This window comes from Melospiza georgiana, chromosome 12 (assembly GCF_028018845.1).
Source record: "Melospiza georgiana isolate bMelGeo1 chromosome 12, bMelGeo1.pri, whole genome shotgun sequence".
In the NCBI taxonomy this organism is placed as follows: Eukaryota; Metazoa; Chordata; class Aves; order Passeriformes; family Passerellidae; genus Melospiza; species Melospiza georgiana.
Window position 1 is genome coordinate 10,860,172 of NC_080441.1, and position 22,766 is coordinate 10,882,937.

Consider the following 22,766-nt stretch of genomic DNA (forward strand, 5'->3'; position numbering starts at 1 on the left):
TTAGTGACATTTTGTCCCATGAGCCTGCAGTTCTGACTCTAAGCAAGGTTTCCCTGCCCTTGAAAAGAACCACAAACTGCTTTTTTAATTCTTTCAAGAGCACTGGAGATTTAGACATTCATTTAAAACTCAGAGATTGTTCAGAGAGCCTAAGACCCACTCACAAAAACAAAAAGAGGCAGCAATATTTCTAATTTTCTTGCCACCCCCAAAGATGAATACACATTGACATCTGAGTACTGTAACTTTTTTAAAGTAAATGAGCCTTGAAGATTATCTGTCAGCTAAAATGCACCCAAGGGCTTGCTTTGCAATGTTTCTTTTTTTAAAGAATGTTTGTTTTAACATTACTGTTGCAACCAGCCAAAGAAAAACGTAGAGGCATCATAAAAAATACGAGTAGATACCCAGTTGTTAGAGTTGGTTTAGGAACAATCATAGGAGTGATGGACTGTGCGACCCAGGAGAGGTTCCTTCCAACCCTAATGATTCTCAGAATTGATTTTCCTTTGCAACTCACTTTCAGTTAGTCCTTTAGAAAAAAAAAATAAAAGGGTTAGATCAATGCTGGCTTCAATGACAGAGCCATTCCAGCTCCTGCAGCATTTTCTTGCCATGGCAATCTCTTTATCTCCTAGTTTGTATGAAGACCACTCTCTACCCCTCTGTTCCTGGCTGCACATAAAAATAAGGGGATGGGCTCATGGTTTGCTGGCTACAGGGTTGAATGTGACATTAATATAAATCAGTTAGCAGATAAAACTCTGACTACGCCTCTCAGAAGGTGAGTATACATTTGTTCTGCTCACAGTTTTGGAGAACTAGTCTTTTCATTCATTATCACGATTGCTAAATAAACCCTCTTCTAGCTAGAAACCAGAACAGAAACACAAATGTAAGAAATGTGTATTTCCAGAAGGATCCAGTCTGTAAGTTTAATATTACAGAACACCAACACAATTTCACATAAACTGGTATTTGCACCAGACTCTTAAGGACAAATTTCCAGCACTTCCTCACTCTCAGTTAGCAATCTAAAGGCAGGACAGCATTTTACCCCTGATTCTTTTCCTTTTGAGTGCACTGACAAGGACTCAAAGGACTAACTCTTGTTAGTCCGGGTCTAAACAAGAAAGAAAATCTCTGTAGATCGGGGGGAAAAAAGTTAATCAGGTGAACTCTGTCTACCTCAGTGTCCTGAGTCCCATTTTGCAATGACACAGAGACCAGCTCTAGCTCATCAGCACTGGCTGAGCACAGTGAACACAGAATAGGTTATGGGCATTCCAAGATCTCTCTTTTGATGGAGCTGCCTATAAATCATTGCAGAGCAAGAGGCCCAGATATTTCTCAAAGAGCCAAGCTGGTTGGAGACATTAAGAAATATGCTTAAAAAAATAATTAAAAAATCAGAACACCCATAGTTTTAGTGACATTCTCCAAAGCACCTCTCTTAATCAAGCACTATCTAGGCTCCCTTTTGTCTCTTTCCTTGAAAAGGATTTGCACCAGGGAAAAGGGTAAGTGGCTCAATAAAGCTCCAATATCGAAACACCTCATTTTCAAGGTTTGTGACTTTCTACTGTGCTATGCTATCACTCTTTAGCTAGGGGGGCTTCAGGGACACAGGATGCCTGGGTTCAGTGGCAATGGGAGAGGCAGAGGGACAGGAGTTACCCCAAGCATTCTGATGTTCTCCCATGGCTGTCACTGAGCTGGCCACAGTCTGCTCTGGGGCAGGCAGTTTGCTGCTAAAGCTGCATGCGAGGCACAAAAGCAGCACCTCAAAGGTGCACACAAACAAGATCCAATGTTGAAGCAGAAGCCATGACAGAATGACAGCCCAGATGCACTCACGTTGATATATTCATCCCTGGGAGTGCTGTCCCACTGCTACATTTACCTCAGATGCTTTGTCGCTCAGTGCAGGCAAGGATTAAATTCTGAAAATCTGAGCAGCTGGAGGCAGAGCTCTCCTGGCAAGCCCTGTGGAAATCTCCCTCAGGCAAGGTTCGTAGCAGTCAGTAGCCTCTAGTATTTGTCATGTATCTTATTTTTGCATTTCTCGTTTTAAAAGATCTCCATGCCCATGGGAAGGCAGAAGCTGCTGTGTCTGTGCACGAACAAAGCTGGCTGTGGTTTTTAACTGGTTTATAGAACTTTGACTTTTCAAACACCACAGCATGTCCCTAGCTCAGGACAGAACTCCCCGGGTGTGACCTGACTCTGGCAGTGCAATCCAGCCAGTTCACAGTGCAGAACCAAGACTTGCACTATTTTGCTTTTGGCATGTGTTCTTTCCATTCTGCCTTCCAGGCTGGTCATCACCAAATATTTTAGCAGTGCAAAGTTACTTCCTCCTTGTAGGAGATTTACATGATCTGTGGAACCATAGAAAGGGGTTGGAATGGACCTTGGGAAAGATCATCTAACCCCAACCCCCTGCCATGGGCAGGGATATCTCCCACTAGAGCAGGCTCCCCAAGGCTTTTTCCAACCTGACTTTGAACTCTGCCAGAGCTGGGATATCCACAACACCCATGGCCTTATGAACTGTCCAAAATCCCAGAAAAATCCCTGCCTTCTGCAACTTTTTACCCTGCACTGCCTTTCTTATCCCACAGATGATCTCTACCTTTTTGCCTTTGTTTTTTGGGTTTTTTTCTTTTCTTCTATTTTTCTCTATTAAAGCCCAGGAAGTTTCTCTCTCTCCCTCTTCCCACACTTCTTCCATCCTCCCACAGAAGCTGCCACTTCTTGGATTTCCATAAACGCATCATGTGGAAATGTATGCAATACAATTCAGAGAGGTCACCTACTCTGCTCTTGATTTGCTTTATCCAAGTCATCCTGCTCCTTTTCGCATCTGGTGTTTCCCAGACAGGCAATTCCTAGATGACACATGCATGGAAGCAGCACACATTCAAAAAGAGCTGCTGCTTCACAAAACACAGAATTTGGCATGGTCTCATATTGCCCTGAAAAGCAGCTTTTATTGTGGACAAAAGATCAAAGCCAAAAAAAAAAAAAAAAAATAAAAAAAAAAGCAAATTCAATCTGGTCAAATCTTTGACTTTCAATTGGCCTGAAATATTGACATTGTAGAATTTGTTTAGCTCATACTCAGGGTAAATTGGCATCTTTCCTCCTACAAGGAACCTTTAATAGAAATTCTCTTGCTTCAGAAACACTATATTTCCAAAATTCATACTGATACCAGGGCCAGCTGACTGAAATTTGTGCTGTTTTTCAGTCTCAGAGCTGTTACAAACACTTTTCATCTGTACCAGACACAGAAACAAGGAGTCCCAACTTTTTCAGCTCAGTGGTTCTGGCTTTCTGAACCCCAGTTTTTCAGAAGTGATGAAACTGTCTTGGCTCCAAGATGGTTTGGGACTCCTGGATGCCCCAAAATGTGCTTGCTTGGAAGAATGGACGTCCCAAGGGACTGAACCATGAAATCCCAGCCAAGAGCAGCTCAGAGCCCCAGGAGCTCACAGCTGATCACAGGGATCCTGGCACCCCTTTGGGCTGTCACTGCTTCACTGCTGAATCCTCCCACCTGCATCCCACCCCTGCCCAAATAAATCTGCCTTCCTTCAAACACTCTGTTCAAAGGAGATTTCAACAGCAGGACACTATCTGGAGATTATAACATTTTGAAAAGATATAATTTCATAGGTATGCATATAATATTCTTTTTCACCATGACTACATCAGGTCAAATCCCCAGGAGGTAAAGTTAGGAAAGGGCCATGGAAATCAACATACCTGACAGTACACAGTGCCCTAAATAATTAATCTGTTCAAAACTTCAATGAAAGAGAAGAGAAAGTTTCTTGGAATTTGCCTAACTCCATTCAATGTTCTTGTCTAATAAATGTTGGTCCCTGGGACATCAAAAAATAAAAAGAAAATGATAACTCCAGAATTCACCATTTCTAGTTCTGGTTTCAAAGTCCAGCCTCTAGAACAGCTGACCTCAGAAAAAGGAAAATTCTGTCCTTGAAAGGTTTTTTTACTGTTCTTGACCAGAGCTGATTGATATACTGTTTGCACCTCACATTCAAAATCAACGTCACAAAACAGAAGAATTATATTCTGATATTTCACATGGACCAGTTTGCAAATGATAGAGGAGGAGGATCTGCAATTTTACCCTTACACTCTCAACATCTGACTGATGGCCATTTTACAAAATTATGTTGCCATTTGCTGGTTTACAAAGTCAGTAACCCCTAAGAAAGAGTTTTGGAATGATGAGCTACTGAATACACAGACTAGTCTCATCTCATTCACAAATGTGTTATCAATAGAGGTTTTCATATTCTGTTCCATTTGGGTTTTTTTGTTTTTTAATTGTAGTCTTTGAATATTAAAAAAACACCCACTAACTGGGTCTTTTCTTATGCGATAGAAGATAAGAAAGAGCATAACCCAGCCAACTGCAATCCACAGCTGGAATATCACACACATTGTCAGCTTAATAATGGTCATCACTCAGATAAAATTTCATTAGCAAAAACTTACAGCAAAAGTCAATGATGCTAAACTCTTTGTACTCATTTCTCTGCGTCAAAACACACAATTATAAAATCTGATCTGCTTTAGTTACTTTCTCTACACACCTGAAAGTTCCAATAAAACTGCACAAAAATGAGTTTCAAATAAGCATCTTAACACTGGCTGGTGCAGAGCAGAAGTAGAAGCACTGAGAACATTTGAAAAATATTTAAATTTCAAGATTTTCATTTCATCAGAGACCAAGAAGCTGGTAATTAAGAATTGGTAACCTGCTGAGAAGACATCTTCTCTAGATTCCCATTAAATTGAAAACAAAAGTACAAACTTATCTTTGAACTAATAAATCAATCAATCATCCAAATGCACAATACTGGTTTTATAATTTGTAATTTTATCATTTATAGTAAGTGCAATCTAGTCAAATGGCTTAAATAATAAGATACTGTTCTCCTTAAAAGGAAATCCCATAACAGACACACAAACAAACAGCAAATTAAAAAGCCCTAATAGCAGTGCCTCTATTGGCTTTTATTCATTATCATTACACATCGATTACCATCATGCATGTTTAATTATGAGGACAAAGATCTGACCAAAGCATTTTAGCATCTCTAATTGTGCAGGCTTTTAACAATGCACTGTGCAGTGCTTGTCATATGGTCTGAAAAATTATCAAACAAGTGAGAGCTGCCTTCAGCAAACAGCATCTTTCCATTGACAGGAACACTCAGCACCTGTTGCAGTTCTCTCACAAGGAGCCTCCCCAGCTCAGTTACACACACCAAAATATCTGCTTGCTATAAGAGTGAGAAATGGGGTTTTTGCTCCCACTACTTCTTTGCGCTTGTCATTTTCACTGGTTAAAATTCAGATAAATATTGCTAATATTGGAATCTATCTGCAATGTCTTTTTTGGTTGTTTAAAAAGAGTCTTTTTTTTGTTTAAGAAGAGTCTTAATTGGTTCAATTATGAATTATGGTTTCAACACAAACTCATTTAAGTGAATCAGCTTACTTTGCCTTGCATAGATTAAGTCTTCTGCTAGCAAGGGAGTAAAATCAGGCCTTTTCTCATCAAATTCAATTTAAACTTCTACACACGTGTATATCACAGCAGTCTTACCTAGAAACTCAGCAAGATTTACAGTCCTTGCTAAGGAACAATAAAAACTGCCTTCACTTTGATTTTTTCCTTTTACCTTCATATGTTTCAGGAGAGGTCTGGAAGTAGATTAAGTGAAGGAACAAAACAAATGATCCACATCCTTGTCACCAGTCACATAACTGGTCCATTAGCACTAAAAACTTGTGAAGTCTTGTGCTCTCTTCTACTGCATTTTTCTACTTAAATGTAATGTAAAAACTTTACACCTGGCACTTGATGAAGGTCCATATTTCCGGGACTGCAGTAAGCATGGCAAAGAATCAATTTGATTTTACAGAAAATGGAGGGAAACAAATAAATGAAATAGAAAACTAAAAGCCATCTGTGTCCCTGCAGACACTTTCACATGTGGAACCACATCAAAAGGGAGTTATTAGTGCCTTACACATCACAGGACTGCTGGCACAAGAGTCCCACCTCATCTTTGCCACCCTGGGAGCAGCAGAAGAAATGAAATGTCAACAGCAGAAAGCTGAGAGCTGCAGTATGGAAATGGGGAAAGGAGAGCAAAAGGAGGCTGTGGTCCCCTGCTCCCATGGCAGAAGACATGATGGGAAATTTCAAAATGTCCCCAAAGAAAGAGCGAAGAATGAGGATGCAAGGCCCATTTCTGCTTCTTGCACTCAATTCAGCCAGCAGAATAAAAAGCCAGGTAAGCTACCAGTTTCATATTTTTTTGGACTTAAACAATTCAGAGCAGGGATTCTTCTTTACTCTTTGTTCAGCACAATGAGGGCAAATGCCTCAGTGCCTCAGGGTGATGTAAAGAACAGAGGCAGCACCAAAGAACTGCACGTAAGGCAAACAAAGTGGCTGAACGCATTGGGAGAAAAATCCTGTTGTCAATATATTTTTTTCCTTCTCAGTGTTTAATGTTTACTGTCCAGAGTATTTAAGGCTTGAGTTTTGCATTGACTTTTTTAGGACTGATGACAGGCTCGAAGCTAAACACACGTTTGGATGCTTTGGCACAGCAGAGACAATAAGCCCAGCACAGCAGAGGATTAAATCTACACTATAGCCACTACAGCCTTCACATTGCTTTATTGCTAATTTTTGCACATATGCCTGTGATCAGTTACAGGGCTCTGACATATGGTGAGTGCACCTGCTAAGTTAGCCAGGGCTGTTGCCTCAAACAACAGGGACACTTATGGCAGGATCTGCACGGGTATAAATAAGGGATTATAATGTCCCTCATGCTGTAGGGCCTTGCATTCCCCAAACAGCACCATGGCAATGCAATAACCTCAGATAAAGAGTCTGAAAGGTTTTGTGAACATGCTATAAAATAGACTCATCACTCTCCCACAGTTAAGCAAACTTATTAATAATTATGCAAGACTAAAATTGATAAAGTGTGTTTTCAGGGTTTGACACTCATTTGCATGATTTGGGGTGGAATATGAACAGACCACTTATCTACCCACAGTCACATTTTTGTCTGTAAAATTACATAAATTGCTCAAGAAATTGGCAACCACATTTGTGTGAGGAAGCCATAAAGTTCAACCAGTCTTTGCAACAGAGCTGGGCAATGGCATCCACACGTTCCTCCAGCACCAGCCTCCCTGACCTGCTCCTCTGCATCTCCAGGGGATGTTCCCCACTGCCCAATTAATGCCCTGCTAAACTGCTCACCTGCAGAGCCTTTTATCCCCAAACGTCTGAGCACAGCTTTAATCCCTGTGCTGCACAATCCCTGTGCTACACTGGGATGTTACACATCCCTTCCTGCGCAGCTGCTGCGGCTCCTGGTGCGTTTTTAAATTCAGCCTGAGCACCAAACAGCCTCTCCTGCCCCTTTTCCAGCACCTACAGAGGTTGCTCCTCACCAGGTCCTTTACCTGGACACCTTACAGGGGTTGTTCCTCACCAGGTCCTTTACCTAGACACCTTACAGGGGTTGTTCCTCACCAGGTTCTTTACCTGGACACCTTACAGGGGTTGTTCCTCACCAGGTTCTTTACCTGGACACCTTACAGGGGTTGTTCCTCACCAGGTTCTTTACCTGAACACCTTACAGGGGTTGTTCCTCACCAGGTTCTTTACCTGGACACCAGATTCTCCAGCCCACAGCTGCAGCCAGGCTTTCAGAGCAGCTCTTTGCACACATCAGAGGGAGCTGCTCCCTGTGTTTGTCCTACTCTCTTTCTGCTCCCTGTGTTTGTCCTGCTCTCTTTCACCACGTTTGTTTTGGCATCAGCCCCTTCTGCCAGTTTGGAAACAGCTCGACAGCAGCTCTGCAACTGCCCAGAGGATGGCTCGTTGTGTAAAAGGGCTTTTTAGGACAAAGAATATCAAGGTCAAATCTCAGAGCTTTCATGGTATTTAGTACCATATTTCTAGATCTGGTCCCCAAAAAGTAGGTTCTGGACTATATCTGCAACATGGATTTTTGCAGGAATTCACCTTCTTCTATTTCACTTATCAGCAAAAAAAAAATTGCAAATAATATATTTTGCTCAAAAATATCAGGAAAACATCATTAAAGATTTGAATACAATTAAATACAAACCTCAAAATCTCATTTTCAGTTTGAACTGGAATACCATTATCATTTTTCTGTGTACCCATGTAATTTTATATTCTAGGATGCAATGCAATGCCATATCCTCAGGCACAAGAGTAAGAATTGAATTTTCTCCAGTTCTGATTATTTTTGTAAGGGTATTGAATGTGGATAACACCACTGTAGCAGAGGAATTAGCAAAGCACCATTTTTTTTCCTCAGCGTTATTTCCATAGCCTTCTGTACACTCTGGCAGTTCTTTTACAAGATTTTTTTCTTACTCCTCAATTAAATTATTCCCCATGCTTACACCTGAGTACACAGAATACATAGTTCGAGTGACATATTTCAAATTCAGGCTTTTGAAGCTCTCCTGCCCTAGTCCTGCTAGCAATTTTTGCCTATGGAAGACTCTCCAGAGCACATTACCATCAAAATCTGCCAGAGACACTATGCAATATTAGTCAAGGCATCTTTAATAATGCAGGAAAGGTCAGCAGCTCACAGAATATCAAGCTGAATATCGAAGAATTATGAATCTTTTTCTCTGTGCAGATTTCGTAGGTATTCTTTGGGGTTTTTTCCTGATTCATTTTATGCCAACAGCAGAGGATCTGTTTCCTTTTCAGCACTCACCAGAAATAAAAAGAAAAGGATGAAAACTTTCTTACCAAATGAGAATGAGTGTCAGTATATAAATCACTTCTTATATGTCAGTAAATAAAAACAGTGTAGGGATCAGATATGTAACACACTCTTTACGTGAAAAGTAGCTGATTCTTAATAATTCAATGAGAAATTGCATTGTAACTCCATGCGGGAAAGTGGCTGCACAGGCCATGCTCCCTCCAGGCCATCAAACACAAGGAGCTAAATTCCCTATTTTGTTCTTTCAGAGCCACCAGAGTTAATGTTGCTTTGCAACTAACAGTTTTTCCTGGAACAGCTCGGGATGTGATCACACAGCAGGGCCCTGACCTCTTGACTACATAATGCTTTTGTGATCAATAGCACAGAAATTAATGTGTTTATCATATCAGAGCAGTTTAAAAATTTCATACATACAGTCACTAATTACCTCCAATGTCCATGAGACAGCATTTTGAAGTGCTGGTCCAGTGCTTTCAAAATTCTGCACAGGAATAAGTTGAATTAGGCAGTCTGAAAAATCAAACCCAACTAATTTCTTCTGTTCTCCCCAGGTCATTAATCTTCATGGGACAAATTACCACCAGCAGCTCAACAGAGTGGCACTGATGGACTGGGGAGACAACAAAGCCACTCTGGCGTAACTGAGAGGAGCATTTGCCTCGTATCCTCTGCAACTTCTGCCTTGAATTTCCCCATATTTCCCTTTTGTTTAATGCAAATTATTAGAATTTATTATTTTTAATACATGTATTTTTAGAATCATTCATTCAAGCTTACACTGAGCCATCCTCTGCTGAACAGGACCACTTTGGCAACAACATGACCACTTTGACTGCAATTTGACAAAGCAATTTTGCAAGGGTTTGTTTTTTGTGTTTTTGGGTTTTTTTGCAAGTAGTTCTGCAAGAATGGCAGAACTATTCTGATGAAAGAGCAGCAGAACAAGTAATATTTAGAAATTTAGAAATTACACACGAACCTGGTATGTAGCATTAGAGGCAAAATATTAATACCAAACTAAAAAGCTGTTAGCTGAATTCAGGGAGGGTTGTCATGATGAAAATGTGAGCTCTCAGCACAAATGGAACAGCAATGCAGGAAGATGAGTTCCAACTTAACAAAAATAAGATTTTAAAATCTAATTATAAACACAATACTAAAAAGTCTATTTCATTTTCCCAGACAGAAATTACGCTCTTTTCAGTGTGGTGTGATGCATACACAAATTACCTCCAGGTCACATTTGCTTTTGTCTGAAAGCTTAAAAGGAAAAATATTCCAGCCTTTTTCTTTAACCTATAGCAGTACAGCCAAATGCACTGATGAGGTCACAGCAGTACATAATAAGTGATCAGTAAAGAAAATGGTGCCATATGTTGCTTTTCCCTTGCTGTACTCAGTTCTCTGGAAAATGATCAACAGCAGTTGCAGCTAAATCCTACCCTATTTTTCTGTTACCAAACGGGGTTAAAGAGTCATGTAAATAAATATACATGAACTAAACAGAAACAGCTGGAAAGTTCCCAGAAGGGACCTCTAACAACCTCCAAGTTGGAGGGACCATGGTAGATCAAGGGATCGTTATTAAGATTAAAGGCTTACACCAAACCTGCTGTGAAATTCAATCTGCTGAATTCTAAATGTTGATGGCACAAAATAGAAAGTACTAAATGGTGGTATTTATTAGTTCTTAAAAAGCAAGATGATGGTAGAGTTGTTACATTTTCTGCATGCCAAATGTGCATGGTGCAATATGCTGAGATAAAAAAAATATCTGTAGGTACGTCCTGTGAAAGTCAAACATTTCAGACAAATTCCTCCTTGTATTGGAGGAAAAAAAAATATCAGCATCATTAGTGCTTTTGGGCTTTCTTTTAAAGGCTTTAGACCAACTTCATTTTAGAGAAACATACCACAGAAGTGACTGAAGCTAAATGTGAACTCTTGAAGGAAGGAGCTTTTTTACCTTGTGCTATTCCAAATGTGTTTGATGGGATTATGCTCCTGTGCCTAACAAAGAACTGAGATGACAGCTGCCTGAGACTGCAAGCCTTCCTCAGTGTCTCACCATCCTCGTGGGATACCTGAATTGTGTTTCTAAACCAAGATAAGTGTTGTACAAGCCCCCTGCAAATGAGGGGCTGGGAGATGCTCACTCTGTGTTTGTGTCACCCTGCGCTCTGAGTCTCCACACAGATGCCATCCTCAAACTCACTCAGCACCTCCCAGCTGAGATCTGTTACCAGCCAAAAGGTCCAAATGTTCCAAATCTCAACCATCTCTCCTGAATGAATGAGCAAAAGAAAGCTCCCTTCTTTTCAGAGTCAGTTTTGTATCCCCAAAGAAGACAGTGTGACAGTAATTAGTTACACTTGAGAGATTTACACGGGAAATGCTCCCTCCTCAGACAAGCCGTGTGGAATTTATGTACATTTGGAAAAATATTTAGACTTCTGTCATGGCTTTGCCATCTGTATTCCTTGGCAATCACACTCCTTGGGCAAAGAGCTGTGTTGACAATGTAAATTAGGTCAGAGTGACATTGGTCCTCTGGGCATGCTGGAAAATCTTCAAAACTGCTGAAGAATAAGAGCATCCTGTAACCTGGGAGGAATGCCTCATTACTTGGGGCTGTATTTTCAAATGATAACTTGCCCTGAGCCTTTTAGTCAGCACGGAGTCACATTCCACAGGTAACAATCTAGTACCTAGCACTTGGGCTGGCTTAGTCAGACCTTTGTCCACTGGAAAACTGAAGGATTTCACTTGAAGCATTAAAAAATATTTCGCATAGCAAAACTCAGCTGTTGAAACACTGCAAACAGTTTTCTCTCCAGAAAGATGATTACAAAGAGTGACAAGACCCATTGTGTGACAAGACACTTGATTTCTGCTTCAGCCAATTCCCACACTGAAACCCACTGACAATATTTTGGGAGCCAACCAAATAGACATATTTCTAAAAGCTTGACCCAAAGAGTTTACATTCACTTCTGGCATTGGGTGGCATGTTTCAATTGGCTTTAATGCTGCCACATCAACAGGTCTCTGAATATCCTCATACCTGTGTGCCAAAAACCTGAGAGCTGTAGGAAAATCTGGCTTGAAATAAGTACTGAAGGAGGGATATATTTATAAATCAGGTCATGGGGGTTCAAGCTTTTAGTAAAAAACAGACTGGGGAAAGTAGAACTTCAATCAGTTATGAAGATGTTTTTCTTTAGTTATTCAGTTTTTAAAGTGCATCTGTTTCTGCTCCATCTTACTTTAATCTCTCAACACTTACAAGCATGGCACATTTTATAGGAACTTGGAAGAATCTTCCCTGCACAGATCCCTCCGTTCTGCCTATCTGGGATACATTCTGGGAAAATAAACTGATATAAAGGGACAGCAAAGCACCTTTGTGAGTTGATTTGTGAAAATTGTTTCAGTGAGTAAACAAATGTATTTCCTTTCTCTTGAAAGACAGCCTCATTAAGTTTTCATAAAAGATCTGCATTATTAAAATCCCTGTTCTCTCCTGAGGACTGGAGGTATAGGAATCTCAGGTAATGCTATGGCACCCATTCAATGAAATTTTCTATATAGATGCTATTTTTAAAAAGAACACTTAGCAATGGAGCAGGTGACCTCTTTTTTCAGGATGAAGCCCACTCTTACAAACAGGAGAGATAAAAACAACCACTTACCCGTAAGTGGAAAAGAGCCTTAGTTATGCTAGGAGCCCAACCTGCCTTTGTGGCATATCTTGCTTACAAAGGGATTTTCAGAAAACAAGAATAAAGTGCTTCAAGGAGCATCTTTACAAGTGTCGACTTCTTTTATAACCATCAAAGTGTAGCAGGTGGAAATAAAAAGATAAGAAATGAAATGTGCAAAGATATTCATAACCGGGTGTTTGGACTGCTCTTTTCACCCTGACTCCTGCCTATAAAACATCAATCTGCTATTATCCTCCTGCCAGATAAATAGGCAAGGTAGTTAAAAGTGACCTGCAAGAAACTTTTAACTTCTGAGCCCATCATCACAGCAGACACAAGATTTTTCCCTGATGAGTGCAAATTACTGCAGGACTGGTGGGTCTCTGTGGCACACAAAGAGCAACACACCCTAACCCTGCATAAAAGAGTGATTTTCACTCTGCATCATAATGAGCCTTTTGTATTTTGAAAGTCACTAAAGAAGTTACTCTGCAGGAGGCCCGCTGTGTTAGTCTTCATTAAAGGATCCAGATCGATAGATTAAGCAAAACAAAATGGTAGCAATTCTGCCTTAGCCTGAAGCTCTTTCTTTGCACTCCTGAGCTTTATGGGAAGCACTGGAACCAAAACAAAAGTTGCCATTGCATCAAGCAATGAGACTGAGGAAAAAAAAAAAGAACTTAATTTCAGAAGTCTACACTCAAGTAGAAATTAGGCAGAGAGAGAAGTCTAGAGATGGGTTTGCTGCTAAGTAAAATAGAAGAAAATTTGGAAACCTTTGGAAGCCATTTAAGAGATGTGACATTGCAGATGCAGCAGGTACCCAGGTGAGCTTCTCCTTGGCAGGCTCTGCTCCCTTCGAGCTCCCTGGCACATCATGGCCAGAACCTTCCTCACTAATCTGTAACAAAATGCCCCATTTTATTCAGCCATCTCCAGTAGACACAAACTTATCACACTTCTGGCTCACCTTTGCTTAGCTCAAAGGAAATGCCTGGTGAAACTTGGAACTGGGGGTAACTCACCAACCCTGCACTGCTTAAAATTGGCTGGTTGTGGGTAAGAGACTGTGCTAAATATTAAGGAAACATTGGGAATCCCAATTCAGATAAGCAGGCTTTTGTTACCCTTTCTCTTCTAGAAGCAGCTTTAGTAGCAACTTAAAGTAATCTAATAAAACTGAATCTCTATTTCAGGATGTGAGAAAGAGCCCCACTACAGGAGAAAGTACTGGGAATGAGGGAGACCTAAGGGAAGAGGAAAATACTTCCATCAATGAAGAACTGGGACTGTCTGAAGGAACTGTAGAGCACAGAAGCTTGGCACAGTAAAATCAGAGAATGTTTCTGCTTTCAAAATGGGAAGTTATTACAGTCTGCAATCAGAAAGGAGATGAAAGCTGCACCAATGAACTGAAGCACCAAACTCGCACTTGAGAAACTGTAGAACTAAGTGCCTATTAAAAAGCCAGAAATCAGACAGAGAAACATGCAAGGGACAAGGTTAACTATCATCAAAGAGAAGAATTGAAAGAAGGTCGATAACAGCTTGGACAGGAAAGGAAGATGAATAGAAAATTGTTCTGGACCACCTCAAACCCCTGCTCGGCAGAAGGGTATTGATGGGATTTGAAGTGACCAAGAAAAATGTGAAAGATGTGTCCTCCTTTCTCTCACAAAGTGAACTGAAGAAAAAAAAACAAGACAGTAAGGAAAGAAAAGCCAAAGTCAGAGAAACCTCCTTGCAAGTTCCGTGGATTTGCTTAGGACAAAGGACAGACTTTCAATCAGACGCTAAAATCACCTTTTTAAACCACCGTTTCAGAAAAGTGCTCTGCATATTTACATAATACAAGTCATTGTATAATCACGGGGCTTTCTGTGTGTTTCACCCTTCTCTGTATTTTAATCCTATAGAAACACTTTTTACTATTGACAGAGACATAACTCATTTGAAACTCTTTGAAAAAGCCCCAGCTGGTTATCCTGCTTGCCCAGACAAGAGCCAGCACAGCAGGTATCTCAAACACTGCAATAATTTCATCAAGAAAGCCAAAGCAAAACCTGTACTATAAAAACTGTTTATAAAAGCAAATGGGAGGAAACTGCTCTGGTGAGATAGGAAATAAATCTGGAAAATCTCAGAGAAGAATTTCTTCTGGCACAGGATACCCAGAAATTTTGCTAAGTCCTTTTGGCCCCTTATGCTCCAAGTTCCTTACCCATCTAAGAGAAATAACAAGGTTATCAAGGCTTTTTTGTTTAGGTGCAAACAGTTTGGAGCTGTGATTTTCTGGTGACCATGGCCTTTACTGCCATGACTCTTTGCTTCTCAGCGTCACTTTAATGCAAAGAAATTTTAACTCTTGGTGCTCTCAGTGGGAGTAAATGACTTTCCCACCTGTGCTGGGAATTTTTTGGGGTGGGGGTTGTCCACAGTTGTATTACAGTCATTGCAGACATTGGAAATGAACAAGGAGAAATATTTGGGAGGGGAAGTAAAACTGCTTTTGGCCTCCAGAAGCCGTGGTGGGATTGAGTGTGTGCTCAGGGTCCAGAGACGCTGATGGTAGAAGCTACAACCAGAGCCAAAAGCAAGCAGAAGGTACAGGGAAAGAGCACTCAGAGACCAAGGAGGAGTGGGGCAAACACACTGAGCTCAGCAGCTCTTTCACATCTGCCAGGGTAGGACAGACAGAGGGGACAGATCTGCAAACCCTACCACATCATTTCTTTCACATCTCATAACTCTTTGCTTCTACAGCACAACAGTGTTTTGCTTGCTGAGAAATGTCTTCAGAAAACTCCAGCAGTGACCAGCACAGAGATGTCCAAACTGTGGCAGCCACCAAAAGGCTCAGTCCTGCTCTAAAAACACCTGGGAGAGCCACATGAAAAATGAAGCATAAAAAAAACAGAGATAAATTCCTTGCAGATCTGTGTGCTAAACAGGACAGAGCTGGTGGGCAAAATGGGCTGCTCACTCAGCCCCTGTCCCATCTGTTATCTGCAGACAACGCAGAGTTGCATTCTGTAATTTTTCCATATAACAACTCAAACTCTATGTATTGAAAGAAGAATTTAGTCAAGATCAAGGGCAGTGGTATTCAGCTGTCATGGTGATAAAAGCTTGAGAGATTGTCTAGATGAGCTCTTGATTTGTGCAAGTATAAGTAAAGCAGAAGCCAGCAGGCAAGAAAATGGCCCCAGCGGAGCAAAATGAGCTCCTTCCAGGGTTACAAGTATTAAACAGTGTTTTCTTATAGATTTTGGGGAGAACTGAATATAGGACCTGTGACAAAGTCCCATTTTTTCCAGGTTTTCTTTCCAACAGGGATGATAAGCTCCATGTAAGCTACAGCACATGAAAGGGACTTACTTTCTTTAAAACTCGTTCTCCATTGCAGGAGTAATTGTGATGAATTGTCAATCAAGATAAATACAACCCACTGATGAATTTAAGGATGTGAAATCAGAGGCTGATAGCAAGACAACAACTGTAGGAAAGCACTGTGAGCAAATGATGAATGAGACCAGGAAAACAAATGGATGGATTGTCAAACACACAAACCAAGAGCACACAGGAAATTGATGGCAGCTGTTGCAGCCAAAGCACGCACCTAACACGCTGCCTTAAAGCATCATTAACTTTAGTGTAAAAGCTGTGTGCTACACAGGCTTTATTAGGCAGAATCACAGGTGTTTAAGAACCTGATGAAGTATTTTCTCAACACAAATGTTCTTGTTGCACACACAGGTGCTGGGGGGGGTTCACGTGTACAGCAGAGTGACCCAACATGTTTGACATGCAGGAAGCATTGGGGAACTCTGGTAAATGGCCTGCCTTGCCAAAAACAAAAATTGTGTCTAACGAGGCAAAATAAAGTCTATTTACACAAGTGGAAAGACCAATGAGGTGCCTCTATTGGAAAGAGTGCCTCCTGGAGGAGTAGTAAGGAGAGAGGAGTAAGAAGAGAGGCAGGAGAGGCAGCAGTGAGCTCGTGTTTGCAGCAGAGCACTGTCAGTGACCCAGTTTGCCACGGGATCTGTCACACACAGCCCTCTCTGGGTGTACCTGGCGAGCCCCTGCCTGCAGCACAAGGTGTGCAGGTGAATCCCACAGAGGCTCCCACTCAGCTGCACTGGTGCGCAGGCACCCCAGTGTGCAAGAGAGAAGAAACCCTGCTTCACTGTACATGCAGGAATTTCTCCTTTAGCTCAGCATTCACTCTACTCGAGTTCAGTTTAAAATAAACATTTGATTAATCCAGAGAAAGCAAAACCAGTCAGTGAAGAAGACAAACCTTTCCACAGCAAAGATGTGAGCTGTACAGCAAAGCTGGAGGAGAAATTGAGTCCTGCTTGCTCTGTCAGTAATTTCTTTGGCTATTTTTGATAATATCCTAGAAGCTTTTAAAGGACATTCAACAAAAAGGTCACTTGAAGCGTTTGCAAAGATTACAGGAGATCAGGATGTGTTCACCATGCACAGTCTGCTACATGCTCAATTCACTGTCATGGAGGAAGAAAACAGCAGAATTAATCCTCACAGAGGAAATTAGGATGATATTGTGCTGGGTCACGTTCCTGGATTATAAGATTTCCACCAGTCAATCCTGAGTTATTGCTCTGCAAATACTCAACATAATTTGACAGATACTCTGGAAAAAAATACAATAAGAAATTACTTTCCCTGTGTTTCAGAATAAACATTCCATAAAAAAGAAAGGCATTTAGCATGACACCACTGAATGCCCACACCTTTATTAATGGAGGCTGTATTTCAAAGTAGGTCTCCATCATTCTGTTGCTATTAGCCCACCTAACAAGCATATTTTTTGTGCAGTTAGAATGAATTACTCTAGCCAGGAGGGAACACTGACTTGGTTAGATAAAGGGTTGCTCACACATCTATCTGTATCTTCAAGGTAGAGAAAGATATGAATTAAGGTGTCCAGAGACACAAAAACTTATCCTTGGATACTTTCCTCTAGACCCCGTTATGCCATAGCAGTCTGCCTCAGCCAGGTGCTTTTCCACAACTTTCACCCTGAAATACATGTTTTCCCTTAACTGCTTCTCACAAATTCTTGAGAACACATGCAGAAGTGACATAGGTGTAATAGTTACACAGCTCAAACAGAATGTCGAAACACACAGAGCACACAGAGATTAAAGATAGAATTTGATTCTCAGCTCTCAAGGTGACTTTGGCTCCTAATGCAGGATTTTCTAAGTCACCCACACAGATCAGGGCATCTGCACTTCGTGCTGTTCGTGGGAACCTAATCCCACCAGGCACTTTCAAATTCCCTCACATGGCTCTAAAAGCCTGACTTCTGAAGGTCAACAGCAAAGAAACATTTCCACAAGGACTTGTTTGGAGCCTGGGAAAGAGGCAAATCCTCTGAGTCCTTTCACCACATCAGATACAGGAGATTAGTGGAAATCCCTCCTCTGGCAGAAGCACTGGGAGCCTGGCACATTGATGGGATGCTTCAAACCAAAACACAGGATCAAACCCATGGGGATCACTCAGGTGGAAGCAGGGAGACATTGTCCTCCTCATGGAGACAAACCAGTTACTCCTGTGCAACATTTCCATGTCCTCTCTAGCCTTCTAGCCTAGTAATTCAGCCCTTCCTGGTATTTCATAACTGCAGTTAAGAATATTTTGTCATGTCCAAAAGCCCAGGATGCTCATGTCATGCAGGGAGGAGGATGACCCCAAGGAGCCTGAGAGAGGCTGAGAAGAGCTAGCAGTGTCAGGGCCAGCTGTCACACTTCTCATCTCGTTATTCTGAAATGCTTGGACATATCTTGTTAATAAATAAAAATTATGGACCCTTTTGCTCATGCACCAGGTGAGGTGGCTCTTCAAGCAACACAGAATTGGGAAAGACCATTTAGCCTGTTTAAAAAAAAAATAGGAACAAGCAAAGGCAGGGAAACAAAATCCTCACAAGGTGAGTCTGGATACACACTCTCAGTCAGTCTGAACCACCCTAGCCTGAAGACAAGAAATAGTGTGAAGCATAAAGCACTCTAGAGTCTCTAATAAATTCTGGACAGTCACTCACAAACCTATGCCTATTTTCAAATATTGTTCACATTATAACATAGCCAGGAATGGTGTCCCATTGTGCAAGGCACTGCAAACAGAAGCACAAAATGGTATTTGTCCCAGGGAGGTTAGGCTGTGTTTGGAGAAGGCAGATGGCAAATGCAGAAACAGAGGCACAAAGGCAGCCATGGCTCAGGGAGCAGCTCTGCAGCTCACAAGTCAAACCTCTCAAATATTTGCCTGATGACCAGTGCTTCAGAATTCATTGCTTCCTCAAGCCCTTGTCCTGCCTGCAAAGTGACATGCAAATGCCTCTAGGACAGCACAGGGTATATTTTCCCTTGTGTAAATCTGTGGAATTTAATGAGTTCCAAAAATTCATCTAATTCAACCAAACATTCCTTCTCTAAGTAGAACACACAGATGTAGAATGCTTGTGTGCCTAAATTCTTTCACTTAAACCCGACATCAAACTCAAGCAAAAAGCCCAGGGAAAACATATCCTACTTCAAAACATTTTAATTAGTCACACTCATTTAACTCTACATTTTCCTACCGTACAAAGCAGTACTTATCTTTGCGGTTCAGACTGCAAACTCCTCACTTCTCAAGATGCTCACAAGAGAAATCGGACTGCCTGGGGTGGGGCTGTGGGCATCAGAGGGAGCTCAGCAGCAGAAACGCTCAGTTCCCTTGGGGAAGGGCTCTGTGCTGGCACCCAGGTTTCTCCTGCTCACTTGCACACTGCAGGTGCCCTGTCCTGGCACAAAACCATCAGTTCCAAAGCAAATATTCTCTGATAAAATTGTCCAGTTTGGGTCACAGCTCCAGCCCAGCAGAGACAAGCACTGCTCTCAGAGGGGGCCCTCTCTGCTCAAGTGTCCAGCTTTTGTCTGACATTTGGGAAAGAGTTAAATGTTGATTTCAGAGTCTCAGTGGCCTTCCCACCAGAGAATGATATTTCAGCATACCATTATGGCAAATTTTCCTAATGCCTGCCTATGGGGATATCTCTGTAATGGCACCATCTGACTCTTATCATAATTTGATTCAAACTCATATTGCTTTTACATTTTATTTCTCTTTGCCATTCTGGCTTGTAACAGCCAACAGCAGGCTGAAATTTTACCTAAATGAGAGCATTTTTGCTCAGTGAAAGAACATTACTCTGTGCCATTTGCTTAATAGTTCACATTACTGTGTAGGGAGTGTTGCATTCTTAGGCCAACTTCCTGGCACCCAGTTTGTTAAAAGTTTCAAGAGCAACACAGCAATAGCTTCTGCATGGAAAAAACTCTACTGAATGGTCAAAATTACAGTTTCTCAGATAGGCTGGAAGTCAAGAAAAATGTCAGCTGTATTTATGCACGGACAGAAACAAATTAATAAATACAAGATATACTCTTGCCACAAAGTGTCCATGTTTTCTCAATGAAAACAACCTTTATTTAACACTGTGTTCATTCTGCAAGTAATGCAGAAATTTAAGGGATGGACTTTGCCGTTCTTTTGTTGTTTTCTGAGACAGCTTTCAATGACACTCATTACCCAAATTTAAAAAAAAAATAGGAACAGAAGGAAATACTGAATCCAGGAGCTGAACCTCAAGCGGATCAATGTTGTGATGACCAACAAGAGGAACCATCAGCTCACTGGAGTGAGATCCAAACCAAAGGGAGCTGAGTGCAAAGGGGACCTGGCCCTTCGTGCTCCCTCTCTCTGATGGAGCTGCACTGATGGCACAGCCCCAAGAGCCTCTGCTGGGACAGGAGGCAGGGCCAGCAAAGCCCCAGGGACAGGGCGTGTAGCAGAGTGTACTTAAGCACAACATACTGAAATACTGCACAATTTCCCATTTCAGGGCTCCACTGCAGTGGATAGAGCACCACCAATGCCGACAGCTGAGCTGTGCAAAATGGATCTTTGTGCTTCCTTAGATCCTGCCACATCTGGAGATTGCTTAGATTCAAATCACACAGATAACCTGCAAAAAGGAATTCAGTCACCATGTTTATAAAACCTTGTGGGACACCAGAAGACATTTTAAATAGCAGGAAAGCTATCGTGACAGTCCAAATGCATCAAATTGTAATTTTAACTTAGAAGGCGATGAACTTCCTGCCTGCCTTATCTCAGGCTCCTAACTCCATCCTCACAGCCCAAGAGTTATACACAACTGTAAAAAAAGAAAAAAAAATGTATTCTCAAGGGAGGGAAAGTGGCTTTGATCAAGCTGGAAAAAAAATTCAGATTCAGATGAAAAGACACAATATAAAAGCAACACCCATAAAAAGGAGTATGAGCTGCACCACCAAGAAAAGAAAGCTATTTCAGACAGATTAGATTTTATGTCCCATGTTCCATATACTACATCTCCTCCCAGAAATAAGACAATAAATCTGCAATAACTATGGAGCAATTTGCCCCAGACCAAGCAAACCAAGCTTAAGCCAACTACTAATATGCCTCAACAGTGATCCTAAAGCAATGTTAGCACTATTATTTACCTCTAGGTATGACTATTGCTCACACACAACATCCAGGCCCTTTGATTCCTGGAAGGTGCTACACAGAACTTATATGTGCCAATGCTGCAAATTATTTTAGCTAAAAAAGCCAAACCAGAATCTGAATCTCAAAGCATGAAAAAGTGCTAGCACGAGAAAGGACTAAAAACAAACTGGAGTTTAAAATATACAACTAGATGTATTAAAAGAAAAAAAAAAAAAAAAAAAAAAAAGAAAATATTTTTTCTGGAGTTCCATCTTCCTTTCTCCCAACAGCTGGTCTCATTTTTCCCCTGATGAGGCTCAAAGCACATATTTAATAGAATTTTATAAATATCTTAAACATCATGAGAAAGATGTTAGTTATTGCCAGGCTGTGATTAAGGTTGATATTGATCTAGCAGGCCAGAACTTATTTTTAGATTACTACAAAATACTTTAGTGGCTTATGTTGAAATTATTTCAGAAACTGTTTTTATTAATACGTGTCCATCTGTACTTCTAAGCAGGTGATAGAAGTTTGATCTGCAGCTTTAAAATTCTGAGACTCTTAGTTGCTAAGAAACCAACAAATCTAATTCCTGTGTCTGTTATAACACCAAAATATAACTCTATACTGATTCTCTCAGAAAATCTCATGCTATGTACTCCTCAACTTCACCTTTTGTCAGTGATGTGAAGCTTTATTTGCTTTCATTTGGGCCTAAGAGAAGGCACATCACTTAAAAAGAGATTGGTAAATATGTTAACAGAAAAAGAGATTAGATATTCTTTTATCAGGATTTTTCATGTATCTCATTTCTGGAATAAGGGATGTCTGAGCAGCAAGTCATAAGGGCTTGAAATTGACTTCTAATATGGATTCACAAATTTATCTTTAATATTTCATTACCACGAGTGTTGATCACTTCTGGCTCAGAAGATGGTTTTGTAGACAATCAGTCTAGTGTCTTTATGAGAAACATTATTCATAAACATATGCAAAAAGCCTGTGCTTTCATTACAGCACAAGCAGTTAACATCTATCTATGTACACCCATCTGACCTTGCAATTACTGCCATATCTGTGTGATGCATTGCAACAGAATTATTAATTCTACATCCTTACACTTTTATTCTTTGGCTTGGCAGGTCTACCAGAAAGAATAACACATATTCCATTAATAACTATTATCAGTGACATGATAGGAACCTGAATAACATGCTCTTCAAAAAGTGGTATTTTGTTGGTAGACAGAGGTAAATATAAGTACCTTGAATTCTGGGGAAGTATTTTCTCAATCTCATCAAAGAAATGTTACTATATGTAAGAAACAGAGACAATGTACCCTTTTTATAAGGGGAAGAAAAATTCAACATCTAAAATAAAATCTATATCCTCTCCACAAGTTCTCATCTTTTCTCTACATATGTGAATAAAAAGCAAATGCAGTGACGAAAAAAAGAGGACAGCCCATTTGTTCTGTTCCTCAAGAGATGTCAGAATTCCAGAGGTCCCCATTTTGCATTTGCTTTCCTTGGGACAAGGCAGGAGCCAGCTGAACATCCCTGCCAGCCTTGGTGACAGCAGCCAACACCTCTGCCTGCCCCATTTCCAGCACCCCACGGGGAGGAAACATCCCTACAATCCAAACATCCCT